General features: G+C 40.7%; 1 long non-coding RNA gene across 1 annotated transcript; it reads right to left on the bottom strand.

The window, feature by feature from the left end:
* Positions 1-16,151, bottom strand: LOC121020934 (uncharacterized). Its single transcript, XR_005786372.1, has 4 exons — positions 15,980-16,151; positions 10,349-10,419; positions 10,042-10,180; positions 1-334 (listed from the first exon to the last, which is right to left on the bottom strand). It is a non-coding gene; the product is annotated as an uncharacterized LOC121020934 (long non-coding RNA).
* Between the last annotated feature and the right edge of the window lie 285 nt (positions 16,152-16,436).

Raw genomic sequence — 16,436 nt, 5'->3', positions numbered from 1 at the left:
AGGCCCCGACTCCAGAATGAAGCTTCTTTTTATTAGGATAACTGCTGAAGACTACATACATAAAGTCAGCTAAGCAAGTGTGTTAATCAATCTAATGGTTTAGCTTTTCAAGGTTGAATTTCAAGCTAATTGGTTTCTAGAACACTAGGAAGGGTCAGGTGTGAAGGATGATCTGGCCCTGGACAATGTTAACGGCTCTAGGTGTTCCTTACAAGCTGCAGCCTCGTTCAGCTGTGTAAACATGTCCCAAGGCCTTGCACCTTCTCCAGCTCTTCCCTTTTGAAGTCTCTTCCTTTGATGCTTCTCTTCTGCATCTCCCACATTTCTCTAGAGTCTAAAGCAAGAGACAGCAAACTTCCTGTAAAGGTTGAGGTAGTAAATACCTTTGCAGGCCATACAGTCCTGCCACAATGTGCGAAGTTAGGGAGATGATTCATTTTCAAAAGTACCGAATAAAAGCTGTGCTGTCTGGTTAAGAGTAAGGTTACAACCTATTGGAAATATGCACAAACCCCCCGACAATGGAGTCCCAAACCTTTAGACACTTCACTTCCTGGTTCTTCTTCCCCTTTCCATTTCGCGGGTGTATTTTCTCAGGCTTTGCAATGAGCATGTGCCAAAGAACAAAGAGAAGAGGGACCAAAAGTCTCTGAGTCATGCCAGGGATGTACATTTGTTCCAATCAGACTACTTTTTGCCTTACATGGACCTAGGGGACTTCCGGGTCAGGCTGTAACCTCTGTAGTACTCAGCCAATGAGGAACCAGGGGAGGGACTTATATGCTAGGAGATAAACTGTCTGCTGTAACTGCCCCAAGTGCGTCTGTCTGTCAGACACCTGCCCTTGCAAGAATGTTGATGAAAGCCTCACTTCACTGTGCTCCGAGTCTCCGCGTCCCTCCTCGATTGGGTCGGTGGGCTTACTCCTCACACATAACTACTCAGCTCCATGGCTATAGCTCGAAAGCAGCCATCGACAGTAATTAAATGAATGAGTATTGATGTGGGAAACAAAAGCAGAAAGAAATGTAGATAAAATTAAATTTCCTTATAACCTACAGCTCATCGACAAATATTCCTCCAGGAACTCCTAACCGTCTTAATGTTAATGCTTTTCTAGAGGAAAAAACAAATTTAGCTTGACACTAGCTAGGCCTCCAGGATCCTGTGAGTCTTCTTTAGCGTATGAAAACCCTTTTGGAAACTTCCCCTTGACTTTACCTCCCCCCAATTCCCAAGTATAAAATCAGTCACTCCTCACAATCCTGGGGCAACTCTACCCATAGGTCCTGTCCCTGTGCTTTAATAAAACCACCTTTTTGCATCAAAGACATCTCAAGAATTTTTTCTTGCCTGTTGGTTCCGAATCCCAACACTTCAAACCTTATCAAGTATGGCTATGGTTCAAAAAACTGTATTTATGGGCACTGAAATTTGAATCGCATACAATTTGCACATATCATGAAATGGCATTTTTCTTTTGACTTTTTCAATCATATGAAAATGTAAAAACTATTCTTGACTTGCAGGCTGTATAAAAACAGAGTGGACCCAACTCTAGCCTGTGGGTCATAGTTTGTGGACCTTTTTTTAGAGTAGAAGTTAGGTCATCACTGGCATTCCACATTATCACAGGTTACCATTTAACCATAAGTCTCACCTCTGTCTAACTTGGACCATTAAACACTTTTCTAGGTTGTTGGCATGGCAGCCTCACACTTCAAGGTATCAGTTTATCACTCAAGATGGCAGGTTTTGCCGCCATTCAAACAGCCCCAAGTCAGCCCCACACCTGACTTCCAAGAAGAAAATTGCAATCCTATCACCATTGATACAACAGTTTCCCAGGAAGTCCAAGAACTGGTACATGTTTGAACAGCCCTGATCACCTGGACACAGGGGTAAGTTACAGAATACTTCTGAAAACTTCCACCGATAAAACCAAAAAAACAATATACACAACTTTCTAAATGGCAGAGAAGAGACAAACAGAGACAGCATTGTCCACATAGTAAGGAAAAACATGGAAATATTAAAAAATGGAAGCCATAATCACAATGGTGGAAATAAAGTCCAACTTTATCACTTGAAAATAAATGTAAATGGGTTAAACTCTCAAGCTGGTTGAATAAGACAAGGTCTAACTGCCAAAGATAAAACAAATGACACAAAAGGTTAGACCAAGGGACAAAATACTATGTCCTACAGACCAAGTCCAGCCCAGTCCACTCTCTACTTTTACAAATAAAGTTTTATTGGAACACAGCCATGCCCATCTGTTTACATACCTCCCATGGCTGTTTTCTGTAGAGTAGTCGCAACAGAGACCATCTGGCCCACAAAGCCTAAAATATTTATCTGCCTCTTTACAAAAAAAAAAAGGTTACTGACCCCTATATTAGGCAATGAAGGATAGACTAAGATATGGAATACAAATAAAAGTACATCATTTTTTCTAATATTATTAATAAAGTGAAATGAAATGTCAGCCTTCACTAAGTATACAGAAAATCTCTTAGTGTTAATGAAGAGGAAAATGAGCTCAGAATAGAACAACTCACATTTTTTTTCTATTTCTTTTTAAGCTACATAATAATCTCCTAAAATAGAGACTTATTTAATTTCCAACATCATAATTCTTCCTTTGTAATCAATGAAGTTTAAATAATAGTGTTTCTTTCTATTTAAACCAATTCTTCAATATCTAATTTACCTCCTTACTCAAAGGGTTTGAGCAAACCCACAACAAAAGACTGTGGGCACAGTGTTAGATAATGCTGAAATGAATTTTGGTGAAACAAATGAAAACTTTTAGGAAATTATGTACAATCTGCATCTACAACACACATAAGACTTTAACAACTTCATTAAACCGAATTGCTTTACATAAAATGTTTTTTTAATTAGGTAAATGCAATATTTCTCTACCTTTACACTTTTCCTATACTGGGTTAAGCTTTTTATTTTTTTCATTTATTTATTTTTAAAGATTTTATTTTTAAGTAATCTCTACACCCAACGTGGGGCTCAAATTCACAGCCCCAAGATCAAGAGTCACATGCTCCACTGACAGAGCTAGGTAGGCGCCCCTGGATTAAACTTTTTAAACCACAATCTGGAAACATCATTGCTCACTTATTTGGAATATATGCTCCTCTCTTTTAATGGCTTGGAGAGCTCTGTCCTAGTGTGAAGGGAATTCTCCCCTGGAACCAAGTGAGCTTACATGCTCTTAAAGAAACCGGTTCCTTTAACACTTCTGAGTCATAAAAACAAAGAGCCCGCATACCCATTACATATATTTTAATCCACTGCTTAGTTTTGGAACATCTATGACAGACAGTGTATACATCCATGAGTTCCTCGGGTAATTAATATCATGAAATAGTGTCTATCCTGCTCCAACACTCTTGGACAATTTGTTCATTTGGAACAAGCAGGACTGTGCCACATCCCCACTCTCCCTCCTATTTATTCATCTCATAAATATTTACTGAGTGTCCACTGTATGTATTAGCCAGGGTTCTCTAGAGAAACAAAACAATGAGGAGATAGATGATAGATAGACAGATGGATAGATAGATAGATAGATAAACAGATACATATAGATAGATCTCTATCTATATATAAAGAGAGAGACAGAGACAGAGGAAGAGAGGGAGAGAAAGAAAATTATTGTAAAGAATTGGCTCACATGATTATGGAGGCTGGCAAGTCTGAAATTTGCAGGCAGACTGGAGACCCAAGAAAGAGATAATGTTGTAGTCTTGAAGCTAAAGTCTATCTACAGGCAGAATTCATTCCTTGGGAGAGCTCAGTCTTTTCTCTTAAGGCCTTCAACTGGTTGGATGAGGTCCACTGATAGAATGAAGAACAATCTCCTTACTCAAAGTCTCCTGATTTAAATACTCATCATATCTCAAATAAAACTTTCACAGCAAGATCCAGACTGGTGTTTGACCATGGGCACCACAGCCTACCCAAACTGATGCATAAAATTAACTATCACACCCACTGTGTGCCAGGCACTGAGGACTCAGAATTGGACAAGGCTGACAGACCCATGATCTTGAGCAGCATAAAAATACAGATTCACAGAGCAAAGCTGAATTAATACAAAATATGTAGAGAACAAACATATAGGCAGCCGTGTAATGTGGAGAGAGCTGGAGGATTTGGGAGATCCAGTAAGGCAAACTTGACCTCGTGGTCACTGACGTAGGAGGAGTGTGCTGAGAGTTGGCTCTTCACCCAGTGCACACACATATGGGAAAGCACCTATGGGGAAAACGCTCAACAGGATAGCCATTGTGTCATTTCCCCCTGTCCTGACGATGTCTCCATGTTTCTTCCATCTTTTCACAGGACTCACTGAGAAAAGAGACTAAAATGCATCCCTTTGGGAAAGCGCCATTCAACTTAGCTACCAAGACTTGGCCAGCATTTCTTCTGGTGACAGACCCAGTGAATTCCCACCATTGCCGTGGTTTGCACGTTGTCTATTTTGTTTCACTGGAGTCAGATCTGTGACTTTGCATGACCTCCAGTCCCTTTTACAAAGCATACTAGCCTCCTACAACCTGAACGTGATCTTTGTAATTGCATAATCTCATCAAGCCTTTCCCAGGTGTATCATAATCCATTTATGATCCAGAAGGAGATACAAGTACCACGTTAACCAATAGTTGAGCAACAGTTAGAGAATTACTCAAGAATCAAGAGTAACTTGTTACCGTGAGTTTTGAGAGAGAAAAACGGTTTGTCAGAATAATCTGATCCCGTCAAGACCCTGCAAGTCCCACAGCTGAGAGGAGGTGATTCCACTGGTTAGGCTCAGCTACTTTAAACCCCGGGACACTGCAATCTGGGGATTTTCTTTGTGTCTTGTGCTGTTCCCCTGTGGCCCTGTATCTTGTCTTTCCTCTAATTGTTAAGCTCCTGAGTTCTCAAATTTATTTCATAATGACTGCACCTATGGTTCCTCTAGTCCCTCACCCTCGTAACTTTCTTCTGATTTCCTAAAAGCTTCTTCTGTTTCAACTTTTCATTCACCAGGGACTGTATACAACTCTTACACACAGTAATTCAACACACAGAACCCAAGCTCCTGCTCTTGACAAATATCTTTTAGGGACGAAACACTGATCCTTGTACGGAAAGGGAAAAAACATATATTTTGTATTGATTTTTATTTTTATTTATTTATTTATGTGTATAATGTTTATTTATTTCTGAGAGAGACAAAGACAGTGCAAGTGGGAGAGGGGCAGAGAGAGAGGGAGACACAGAATCTGAAGCAGGCTCCAGGCTCCGAGCTGTCAGCACAGAGCCTGACACGGGGCTCGAACTCACCGTGAGATCATGACCTGAGTTGAAGTCAGACGCTTAACCAACTGAGTCACCCAGGTGCCCCTTGTACTGATTTTTAAATAGAATATCGATTCTGTCCCCTAAAATATGTTGGTAGGCAAATTCTACTTAAGTCATAAAATTATTTTACGGCCTTAATTCTGAAAACCTTTTCCTCCTCATATTAGCATTATCTTAAAAATATTTCATTAATATGATGCCTTGGCACCTTTGTAAATTTAAGCGTTGCATATTATTATCCAAGTAATAAAGCAGTGGGAAAGTCAGCAGGAGGACAATTCTTTATGAGTCCCTGAAGAGACTCACATCACACTCGAGGTGATACTGGTATAGGGCTTACAGCTACAAGACTCAATATACAGAGGTGCTTTAAAATGTTATTAAGAGTTAAATGCAGTGGATCTTGAAGGCAGTATGCTAAGTGAAACAAATCAGACAGAGAAAGTCAAAGACCATACGATCTCACTCATGTGAGATCTCAAAACAAACAAAAAGGAAAAACAAAAAAGGAACTCACAGATCCAGAGAACAGATCGGTGGTTGTCAGATGGGTAAAGGGGATTGGAAGGTACACACTTCCAGTTACAAAATAAAATAAATAAGTCCTGGGGATGTAATGTACAGCATGGGGACTGTAGTTAACAATACTGAATTGTATATTTGAAAGTTGCAAGAGAGTAGATCTTAAAAGTTTTCATCACAAGAAAAAACATTCTGTAACTATATGAGGGGATGGACTGAATTACTGTGGTGACCATTTCACCATATATGCAAATATCAAATCATTCTTTTGAACACCTGAGACTTAAATAGTGTTGTAAGTCAATTATGCCTCGATTAAAAAAAAGTTATGGGATGCTTGGGTGGCCCAGTTGGTTAAGCATCTGACTTTGGCTCAGGTCATGATCTCACAGCTCTTAAGTTCGAGCCCTGTGTCAGGCTCTGGTCTGACAGCTCAGAGCCTGGAGCCTGCTTCAGATTCTGTCTCCCTGTCTGCCCCTGCCCCGCTTGTGTGTCTGTGTTCTCTCTCTCTGTCCCTCTCAAAAATAAATGAATAAACATTTTTTTAAAAAGTTATATCTGAAAATCTGAGGTTGGGGCGCCTGGGTGGCTCAGTCGGTTAAGCAACTGACTCTTGATTTCAGCTCAGGTCATAATCTCACAGTCATGAAAGTAAGCTCCACACTGAGCATGGAGCCTGCTGGGGATTCTCTCTCTTCCTCTTCTGCTGCTCCTCCACCCCCCCTTAAAATAAATACACATTAAAAAAAAGAAAAAAGAAAAAACCCTAAAGTTCCAATGCTAGTTCCATCCAAGGACCTTTCTAGTGGAAGATCTCTTTGGTGGATAGTCCGGTACATTTTTCCTTGGCAAGATAAATAGCACTTATTTCTACTTCTTGTTTTGCTTTTTAAGGTTTATTTATTTATTTTGAGAGAGAGAGAGGCAAAGAGAGAGGGGAAGAGAGAATTCCGAGCAGGCTCCATGCTGTCAGCAAGGAGCCTGACATGGGGATGAAACTCACAAAGATGAGATCATGACCTTAGCTGAAATCAGGAGTCATTTAACTGACTAAGCCACCCAGGTGCCCCACTTCTAAATTATTTCTAAATTAAGAAGATAGAAATTGAAATACTGTTGGACCAGAAGCACTGGGAGCACCGGATTTTATGATTATCTCCTCCATAATGCAATTCTTCAAACACTGGCATTATAACTTCTGGGGTTTTTTTTCTTTCTTTCTCAAACTTTTATTTTGTTAATTTGCTATTGCATCCCTTTGGTACTTAGCAGATTGCTTCCCCTTATGATTGTTTAATATATATATTTGTTTAATTCAAATTTAATACAGATATGAAACTAAGGGCAGAGAAATCAGGCACTAAGGACAATGAAATGGGAGAACAGTACAAAATCAGGCAAGACCCTTAGTAAAAACTGCCCTGGAATCAATAGATACTACATTCACCTCCCCCAGTTGTTACATTCTCATTGAACTTTTTATGCATAGTGGAATTTTCTAACTACTTACTAAAACACAGGCTACTATTTACTAAGAAGGTTCTATGTCCCAGGCACTGCACCAGAGAGATGCCCTGTACTCATAAGCATCAATAATGGGAATAACTGATGAAGATCCAGTTGCCTGGAAAGGGAATGAAATAGTACAACTTTTTTTTTCTTTATTTATGATAGTAAAACTGGAAACAAAATCTAAAATGTGCAACAATAAATTATATAGTGGAAATGTCTGCAGCCATTAAAATTCATTAATTCATTTAACAAATTTTTCCTGAGAGCCTCCATGCACATGGAAATGTGTTCATAAAATTGTTAGGCTCTAAAGAAGTTTATATTCTGTAAATGGTATATGTAAATTTAGATATATACATATATTCTTTTTTTAAATTTTTTTTTCAACGTTTATTTATTTTATTTTTGGGACAGAGAGAGACAGAGCATGAACGGGGGAGGGGCAGAGAGAGAGGGAGACACAGAATCGGAAACAGGCTCCAGGCTCTGAGCCATCAGCCCGGAGCCTGACGCGGGGCTCGAACTCCCGGACCGCGAGATCGTGACCTGGCTGAAGTCGGCCGCTTAACCGACTGCGCCACCCAGGCGCCCCAATATATATTCTTATTTTTAGTAGATTTCTGCAGGAGTAAGAGTAAAGTGTCATGATATTGACATTGATTTCAAAAGATACAGCCAAAAGTATGCGTGTGTATGTGTGTAAGAGAAAGAAAATGAAAGGGACAAAACATGAATAACTAATGAAACTAGGTAAAAGGTATAAAGGTGTTTATTACACTAGTTGTTCAGTTCTTTTGTAAGCTTGAGAATCAAAAAAAACTTAGGAAAAAACATATTCTCTACAATGATTTACCTATGTGCCACAGCTGGGCCACCAATTTGGGTTTAACTATTATTAATCAAACCAAAAAGGGAAATGCAGATAAGCAAACCATAGGGCTTATGAAATAAAAACAGACCAACTGGTAAGGAGAACAAAAATTATACTCAGTATTAAGATGAGGCAGGAGTTTTTCTGGGGGTTCCTATCAATGAGGATGCTGTGTTATAATAACAATATCCTTCATGGCGTCTTTAGCCTCTTTGCAACAGGATCTCAATTGATCTGGTTCCTCTTCTTTTTCCTAATGAAATTTCCTCCTGTGATATGTTTTAGAATAATCGGCCTACTGTCTTTTGAGAAATCTTGGCTAAATATTGTTTCTCTCAACAGTAATTTTTCTAAATATTGAGAATGTTGTCTCTGAAAGTTACTCTGGAGTCGAGTAATTTTTAAGAAGGTCATTTTGATCACAATTATAGAATGGGAGTCACACTGTTTTCTGGAACTGAGAGTCCGAAATGGGGCAGCTGTCGTTAAAGTAGGTCATCTCTCCAACCTAAGATACAAGCCCAAAGAGAGCTTGAGGCCAACATTCTTCACCATACATGGTTTTGAATCTGCTCCACACAGGCAAATGGTTGAGAAATTTCAACCATCTCAAATGATTGAGAAAAAGAGCTGATTGCTCTACTCCATCCAGAATGATTTTAATCCGGAAAAAAAAATTTTATAGAAGTTTCTAAGGACCATTCATCTTTAAAATTTTCTGTTTAATCCTTTCAGGTAAACTTTGAAATATATTCCAATACAAATGAGCTAATTTATTATTAGAGATTATAATTTATATGACAGGTAAAAGTTGAGAAACATTTACCAAAAATAAGAAATTTAGATTTAGATTAGAATAGCTAAATTTACCATTTTTTTTCTAGCAACAACCAACTATCAGGGTCATTTGTCTATTTAGTCCCCTCAAATATCAGAACTTTGGGAAAAATATTACCTATTTTTTAAATAAGATATAAGATTAGGTTGGGAGAGAAGATATGGGGAGGGTGGGGGAGAAGAGTGAAATGTTCAGTTATTCCAGATTAAAAATCCAATTTTACATGTTTTTTTTATTTTTTTTTTTAACGTTTATTTATTTTTGAGACAGGGAGAGACAACATGAAAGAGGGAGGGTCAGAGAGAGAGGGAGGGTCAGAGAGAGAGGGAGACACAGAATCTGAAACAGGCTCCAGGGTCTGAGCTGTCAGCACAGAGCCTGACGCGGGGCTCGAACTCATGGACCATGAGATCATGACCTGAGCTGAAGTCGGATGCTTAACTGACTGAGCCACCCAGGCGCCCCCAATTTTACATGTTTTTAAAAATCTATAGCTTTACCATGATGCAAGAGTGAGAACTTTGATCTTTTACTTAAACATACAAAGGGCCAATTGTTTGGAACTGGACAAAGTTCATCTTTTTCCTTCTTAGGTAAAATCCACTGAAAGTAGCAGCTCCAAGTGATCAGAACAATTTTTTTAAGTTTATTTATTTATTTTGAGACACAGAGACCATGAGTGGGGTAGGGGCAGAGAAAGAGAGAGAGAGAGAATTCCAAGCAAGTTCCACACTGTCAGCACGGAAACCAATGCAGGGCTTGAGCTCACCAACTGTGAAGTCGTGTCTTAAGTCCAAATCAAGAGTCGGACACTTAACCAACCAGGTGCCCCAGAACTATTTCAGAGCTAACTGAAGTTTCATGATAATAGACATAGATATTTTTAAGAAAGTAGAGGCAGACATAACAATCTCAAGGGAAAACTTACATCTTGCTTATCTCCTGCTCTGTGAGGAAGCCTCCATTTCAGAAACACCTCCATATCTGGGAGTGTCGTTCTCTGGAGCCCAGCCTTTCTTCATCATGGAAAATTGAAGTCTCTCTCTTCTTTCGATGATTATCAGGTCCTACAAGTGTGAGACAACCATTTGGGTAAATGTACCTGCTCTGCAGGCAGACCTAAACTCTCCTTTGGTGGGGTCATCCCATTACAAAGCCCAGATACAGCTGCCCATCGGAGCCCCATTCTACCACCAACTTTATTAGCAATACAATTGTGTTTCAGTTACTTATACCTGACTCTTGTGTCTTGATCTTGAATTATTTCTGAGTTCAGTAGAGCTATAAGGGCTGTGAGCAATTATCGCTGCAAAACAAAAGCACAATTGTGAGAAATTTTGGAAGTGGAAGGACAGGAATGGAATGAAAGGCTGTAAACACATGTGAAATCAGGACAACTGTTAGGAGGTAGAAGAAATGAGAATCTATTGGTGAGAAAAAAAATCCCAAATAAAAAAGTATAAGAATATTAAGTGGGATCCTACAACCTCTCCCTGGCTTCTACCCCCTCATCCACAGCACCTTGAAAGTCTCAGGAAGAATGAACAAAAATGGCAGACTCTTCACTGTGAAATGGGAATCTAGAGACTCTTGATGTGGGAACATCAAATCCTAATATTATTTCTCTAGGAATTCTACCAGTATCCCATCCTTGGTAACAGGAGAGATACAGTTTACCAACTAAATTCCATGTAAGATCTCAACTGCCCTTAAGGACTCCTAGGTGAAAAAAGTCAGATTCTGGTCATTCTTCCTAAACATTCCATTTATTAAGCCCAGGCGTCCATGAAACTATGTCTTTCCTGTTTGCTAGAATATTGCTAGAATTTGCTAGAATTCTGTAAGTCCAAGACAAGACCACAAGATTTATATCACTGAGTCTCAACCTCGTCTAGACAGTGGCACCCACAATCTCAAAATAATGGCAGGATGTGAAGATGAGACAGAATTTCATGATCAGTTCCTCATGAAGCATGACAAGGCTATTTGCACCATGCCAGGCCACAGTACAAATATCTTACCAGTTAGGACCCTAACCCGTAAGCCCATTTAGGGACAAGACTGTCACCTGTATCCTAGTGTCCTAAGAATAGCTGTGGCGATGGCTGTCCTTTGTCTCTCTCTTCCAACCTAAGTACATTTATTTTTGCACTACTATTTCCAACAGAGCCCCCTTTCGCTTCTTCTTTAACTTTCTAGTAAAAGCTCCTCCGCTTTTCCTTTCCATTCACTTCTGTTCATTTTAGTCTGGGCAAAAATTCCAGAGTTAGATTGATTCCTTATCCCACCCAACCAGCCCATACACACAGTCGGCTAACTCATGACTTAGGAAATGGGTCAGGAATCACTTCAGAATAGCAGAACTTTTTTTTGGGGGGGGGGGAGGGGGCGGGGTTGACTTTGGTATAGTTAACTTCATACAGGAAAATTCAGCAGAGACAGCAGCCTAAGCCCTAGTCATTTCCATCTTGCGTATATAATACTATATATTACACTTATATAAGCTTATTCAACATACATTCATTTATCAATGAGTATTTTTCAGAAGTCACACTTCTACAAATCTGTGATGAGAAGTTCACATCATTCTAAACAGCTTTTCTGAACTCCGTATAGAACAGATAAATAAAACTGCCAAATATTTTAAAAACTCAAACTTTACGACGGCTGTCCAAGATTTGCCTCTTTCTCAATAAATATTAATGAAGTTCATTTACCTATCAAAATGTGTCTTCATAGGCTCAAGATGATTTCAATTTAAAGCAACATCATAACTTTGTTAAAAGGTAAAAAGTCAGGGGGTGCTTGGGTGGCTCAATTGGTCAACCAGCTGACTCTGGATTTCAGCTCAGGTCATGATTTCACGGTTCGTGAGTTCTAGCCGCTGGTTGGGCTCTCCGCTCTCCGCTCATGTTCTCTTTCTCTCTTAAAATAAATAAATAAACTTAAAAAAAAAAAAAGGTAAAAAGTCAGAAAGATGTGATGGTATTACACATTGAGTACGTCTGAGGAAATTTTTTATTGAACTGGTTAATTGTCTCAACATTTTACACAGTCACTTGACAGGTTCTCTTGTTCACCAGTGACTACCCCTACTCAAGCAGTAGCAGAATCTAAGTATATCTAAAATGGTTCATCTATTTAAGAGTCTCTCTTGGAAATTTCTGGAGATTGGGGCATTCCTCTATTTTCACATTAGTGCACATTCGCCACAACTCTCTGGAAGTTCCGTGTTGTTTATTTCTACACCAGAAGTAGCATAGTTTAGTGATGAAATTGTGAAGTGGGGTTCGTGAGCAGACAACTAAGAAAGCATTCTTGAGACGTTTTTGGTGCAAAAAGGTGACTTTTTTATAGCACAGGGACAGGACCTGTGGGCAGAAAGAGCTGCACTAGAGTTGTGAGGAGTGACTGATTATATACTTTTTAACTAGTAGGGGTTAGGGACAGAGTATGTCTCTTAGGAATTTGGAAGCAAGGCTTTCAGGACCTTGAGGGGCTAGCTGCTGTTAAGATAAGGTTACTTTTGGGGCGCCTGGGTGACTCAGTCACTGAAGTGTCTGGCTCTTGGTTTCGGCTCAGGTCATGATCTCATGCTTTCGTGAGTTTGGTGAGTTCATCCTGGAATTGGGTTCTGTGCTGACAGGGCGGAGTCTGCTGGAGATTCTCTGTCTCCCTCTCTCTCTGCCCCTCCCCGACTTGTGTTCTCTCTCTCTCTCTCTCAAAAATAAATTGAAAAAAAAAAATGAAAAAAAAGACAAAGTTATCTTTAGGGTTTTTTTTTTCTTTTTTTTTTTTATTTATTTTTTTTTCAACGTTTATTTTTATTTTTGGGACAGAGAGAGACAGAGCATGAACGGGGGAGGGGCAGAGAGAGAGAGGGAGACACAGAATCGGAAACAGGCTCCAGGCTCTGAGCCACCAGCCCAGAGCCCGATGCGGGGCTCGAACTCCCGGACCGCGAGATCGTGACCTGGGTGAAGTCGGACGCTTAACCGACTGCGCCACCCAGGCGCCCCTATCTTTAGTTTTTAATAAAACAAAAACATTAAGGCAGTAAGGCAGCCATGAGTTCCTTGAAGAAGGTCACACTCTACAGGTTTCAGTTGTCTGTCAGTAGGCTGCAAGCTGTAAGGAGATTTCATAGAAGCTACCTTTCTCTAGTCTTTGTTTCCCTCATCATTTGGTTTCTAAGAAGTTGTGTTCTGGCACCAACGAGCTTGAGTTCAAATCCCACCCCTGCCGTTTTTCAGCTCTGTGGCCTTAGCCGCGTTTATCTACAATCACTATGTTCAGTTTCCTCATCTGTACAGTGAAGGTGATAATATCTCCGTTTAAATAAGTTAATACATCGAAGATGTTTGAAATAGTACCTGCCATATTATGAGTAATCAAAAGAGTAACTATATTGGGGCGCCTGGGTGGCGCAGTCGGTTAAGCGTCCGACTTCAGCTCAGGTCACGATCTCTCGGTCCGTGGGTTCGAGCCCTGCGTCGGGCTCTGTGCTGATGGCTCGGAGCCTGGAGCCTGTTTCCGATTCTGTGTCTCCCTCTCTCTCTGCCCCTCCCCCATTCATGCTCTGTCTCTCTCTGTCCCCCCCCCAAAAAAAAAAAAAAATTAAAAAAAAAAAAGAGTAGCTATGTTACTAAGTGTTAGAAATCATTTCAACCGTACTTATGTATACATGACCCATTTATGATCCCGAATAAATATTCCTTTTTTTAAGGTTTATGTGTTTTGAGAGAGAGAGAGAGAGAGAGAGAGCAGGAGAGGGGCAGAGGGAGAGAGTGGGAGAGAGAGAATCCCAAGCAGGCTCCTCACTGTCAGCGCATAGCCCAGTGCGGGGCTCAAACCCACAAACCGTGAGATCATGACCTGAGCCAAAATCGAGAGTCGGTGGCTTAACCAATTGAGCCACCCAGGCACCCCTGATTCAATATTCTTTAGTGTAAAAAAATTTCACATGAAACCAAGTGTTCGCTCTCAAGCTCTTCGGGAACATCCGAAAGCTAATCTGAAACTGCCCCCTGGTTACAGGGGGCAGGGAGAGACCTAAGAAACAGGCAGCCACACCTGGTTGCAAGTGGCAGTTTTAATAAGCAAGGGAATTGATGTATGAGGCTAATCCTGGATGACCTCCCCACATCCACCTGCTGAATCTTAAAAGCTCATATAGAGGCGTTAACTGGGTTTCGTTATGTATGCCAGCCTGATGCTCTCAACACCACATTGCCAACTCAAGGCTGTGTCCTTGGAGCAGCCTCTGGGAGCAACCAAGGCAAGCAGAACCCACATCCCAAGGATGGGGAGGAGGTGAGGAGCCTCCGAGTGCCCAGGGTCAGCTCACAGGTCAGATGGTCATCACAACCTCTCAATGACCTCTCCAACACAAAGGTAAACACCTTAAAGTCAGCAAGTTCATTTGTGTTTCTGGTGAACATGATGTCAGAGTTCACTGAGAATGTCTACATTATTTCTTTTTCAAAGATAGAGTTATACCGTACATACTGTTTTGTGACGTACCTGTAAATTATTTCCGCAAGCCACCAATATTGGGCGTTTCTGCTGTTCCAAGTAATCCCCTATTATTGTTCTGACATGGGCTCACCTCTTTCTCTTTGGGAGGTGTGAGCAGCTCTGCTCAGAGCAAAAGCCCAGGGCTGGTCGATTTGCTCAGCTTCCAGTTAATTACCCAATTTGGGGTCCCCACTCATTGATTTCAGTTCTACTTTGTTACCTTTTGTCCTACTTCCAAGCTCTGATTCTTTGATCAGCCGAACCTGTAAAGTACACGGAAAACTACAAGTCTAATACTTCTTCTTACTTTTGCCCCACTTGCAGAGTTCTCTGTAGATGCTTCACTTCTCAGGAGACCTGGCTCCAGACACTCCCCAACTCCCGACCCCCACCCCCACCCCCACTAGTCCAAGTGCTCTATTTTCCGAGAATTGCTGTTTATGAATTTGTTAGAAAAAGAAGGCTGGGAGACTACCTTTGCTACCTCAAAGAGTTGTGGCTGGTGGACAACTTGCAGCTCTCCCAGTCAGAACGGCTAATGGGGAGGAGCGATTGCATGAGAAGGAGCCAAATGTCATTTTAAAAAATGCCACCGGTGAAGGGGGTCAAAGTCCTGGGGATGTAACGTACAACACGGTGACTACAGTTAATAAGACGGTTGTAGGGGCGCCTGGGTGGCTCAGTGGGTTAAGCGTCCAACTCTCGATCTTGGCTTCGGTCATGATCTCTTGGTTCATGGGTTTGAGCCCTGCGTTGGGCTCTGTGTTGACAGCACGGAGCCTGCCTGGGATTCTCTATTTCTCTGCCCCTCCCCTACTTGCTCTCTCTCTCTCTCTCTGTCAAAAATAAATTTAAAAAATTAAAAAAAAAATCGTGTTGTGTATTTGAAAGTTGCTAAGAGAGTAAATCTTGGAAGTTTCTCACCCCAGGAAGAAAAAGATTTGTAACTACATGCGGTGATGGATATTAACAAGGCTTATTGTGATCACTTCTCAACATATGCAAATATCAGACCATTACGGAATACACGTGAAAATAACATAATGTTGTGTGTCCATTCTACCTCAATTAGAAAAAGAAAAAAAGACACAGGCCACAGCACCACTGCTGTATATACACAACTTCCCCTAGTTTAAAGACACCGTGAAGAAAAGCTAATGCTTCTCACTCACAAATAAGAAGTATTTAAATGTAATTTTGAGAAAATAAATTCTATTGTGCCATGTGGTTGGTCATTAGTATCGCTTTTTTCTTCATAATTTCTTTCTTTTGTATAGTTTTTGATGACTTTATTCATCTAAAAAAAGTAATGCTTTCATATTTAAATAAGTTATAGCAAAACTCCATACAGTATTTGATATATCCTAAACAGCTTTCAGCTGCCGCATGTCAGATCCTCATGGAATAAAGTTTTCGTAACATCATTCTCAACTCTTCCTTCACATTCAATTCCCAAAAATGGAAGCAGTGGGAGGCACATCATCCCACGTAGTGGCTGAAAGACTCAGCCTCCAAAGTCAAACTGACTGGGATTCAAATCCCAGTGCTTCCTCTTATTGCTGTGTGATGTCGGGCAGGTTGCCTCACCCCACCAAGTCTCCGTGTCCTCCTCTGTGACATGTGAATGCCAGTCCCTACCCCACAGAGGACTCGTGTCTATGAAATGAATAAATCCTGTGTGGCCCACGTTCACGCCATGCCCTGGGCCAGACGCTATTACGATTACTGTGCTTTTTTTGCTGCATTCTATCCTACCGAGGGCAGAAATGGAAGTGAGCTCATGATCTTTGACAAACGCCAGGCACA

Source organism: Herpailurus yagouaroundi, unplaced genomic scaffold, assembly GCF_014898765.1.
Source record: "Herpailurus yagouaroundi ecotype Mexico unplaced genomic scaffold, PumYag 253, whole genome shotgun sequence".
NCBI lineage: Eukaryota > Metazoa > Chordata > Mammalia > Carnivora > Felidae > Herpailurus > Herpailurus yagouaroundi.
Note: the sequence above shows the minus strand (reverse complement) of the source record. Positions and strands in the feature narration are given on the sequence as shown.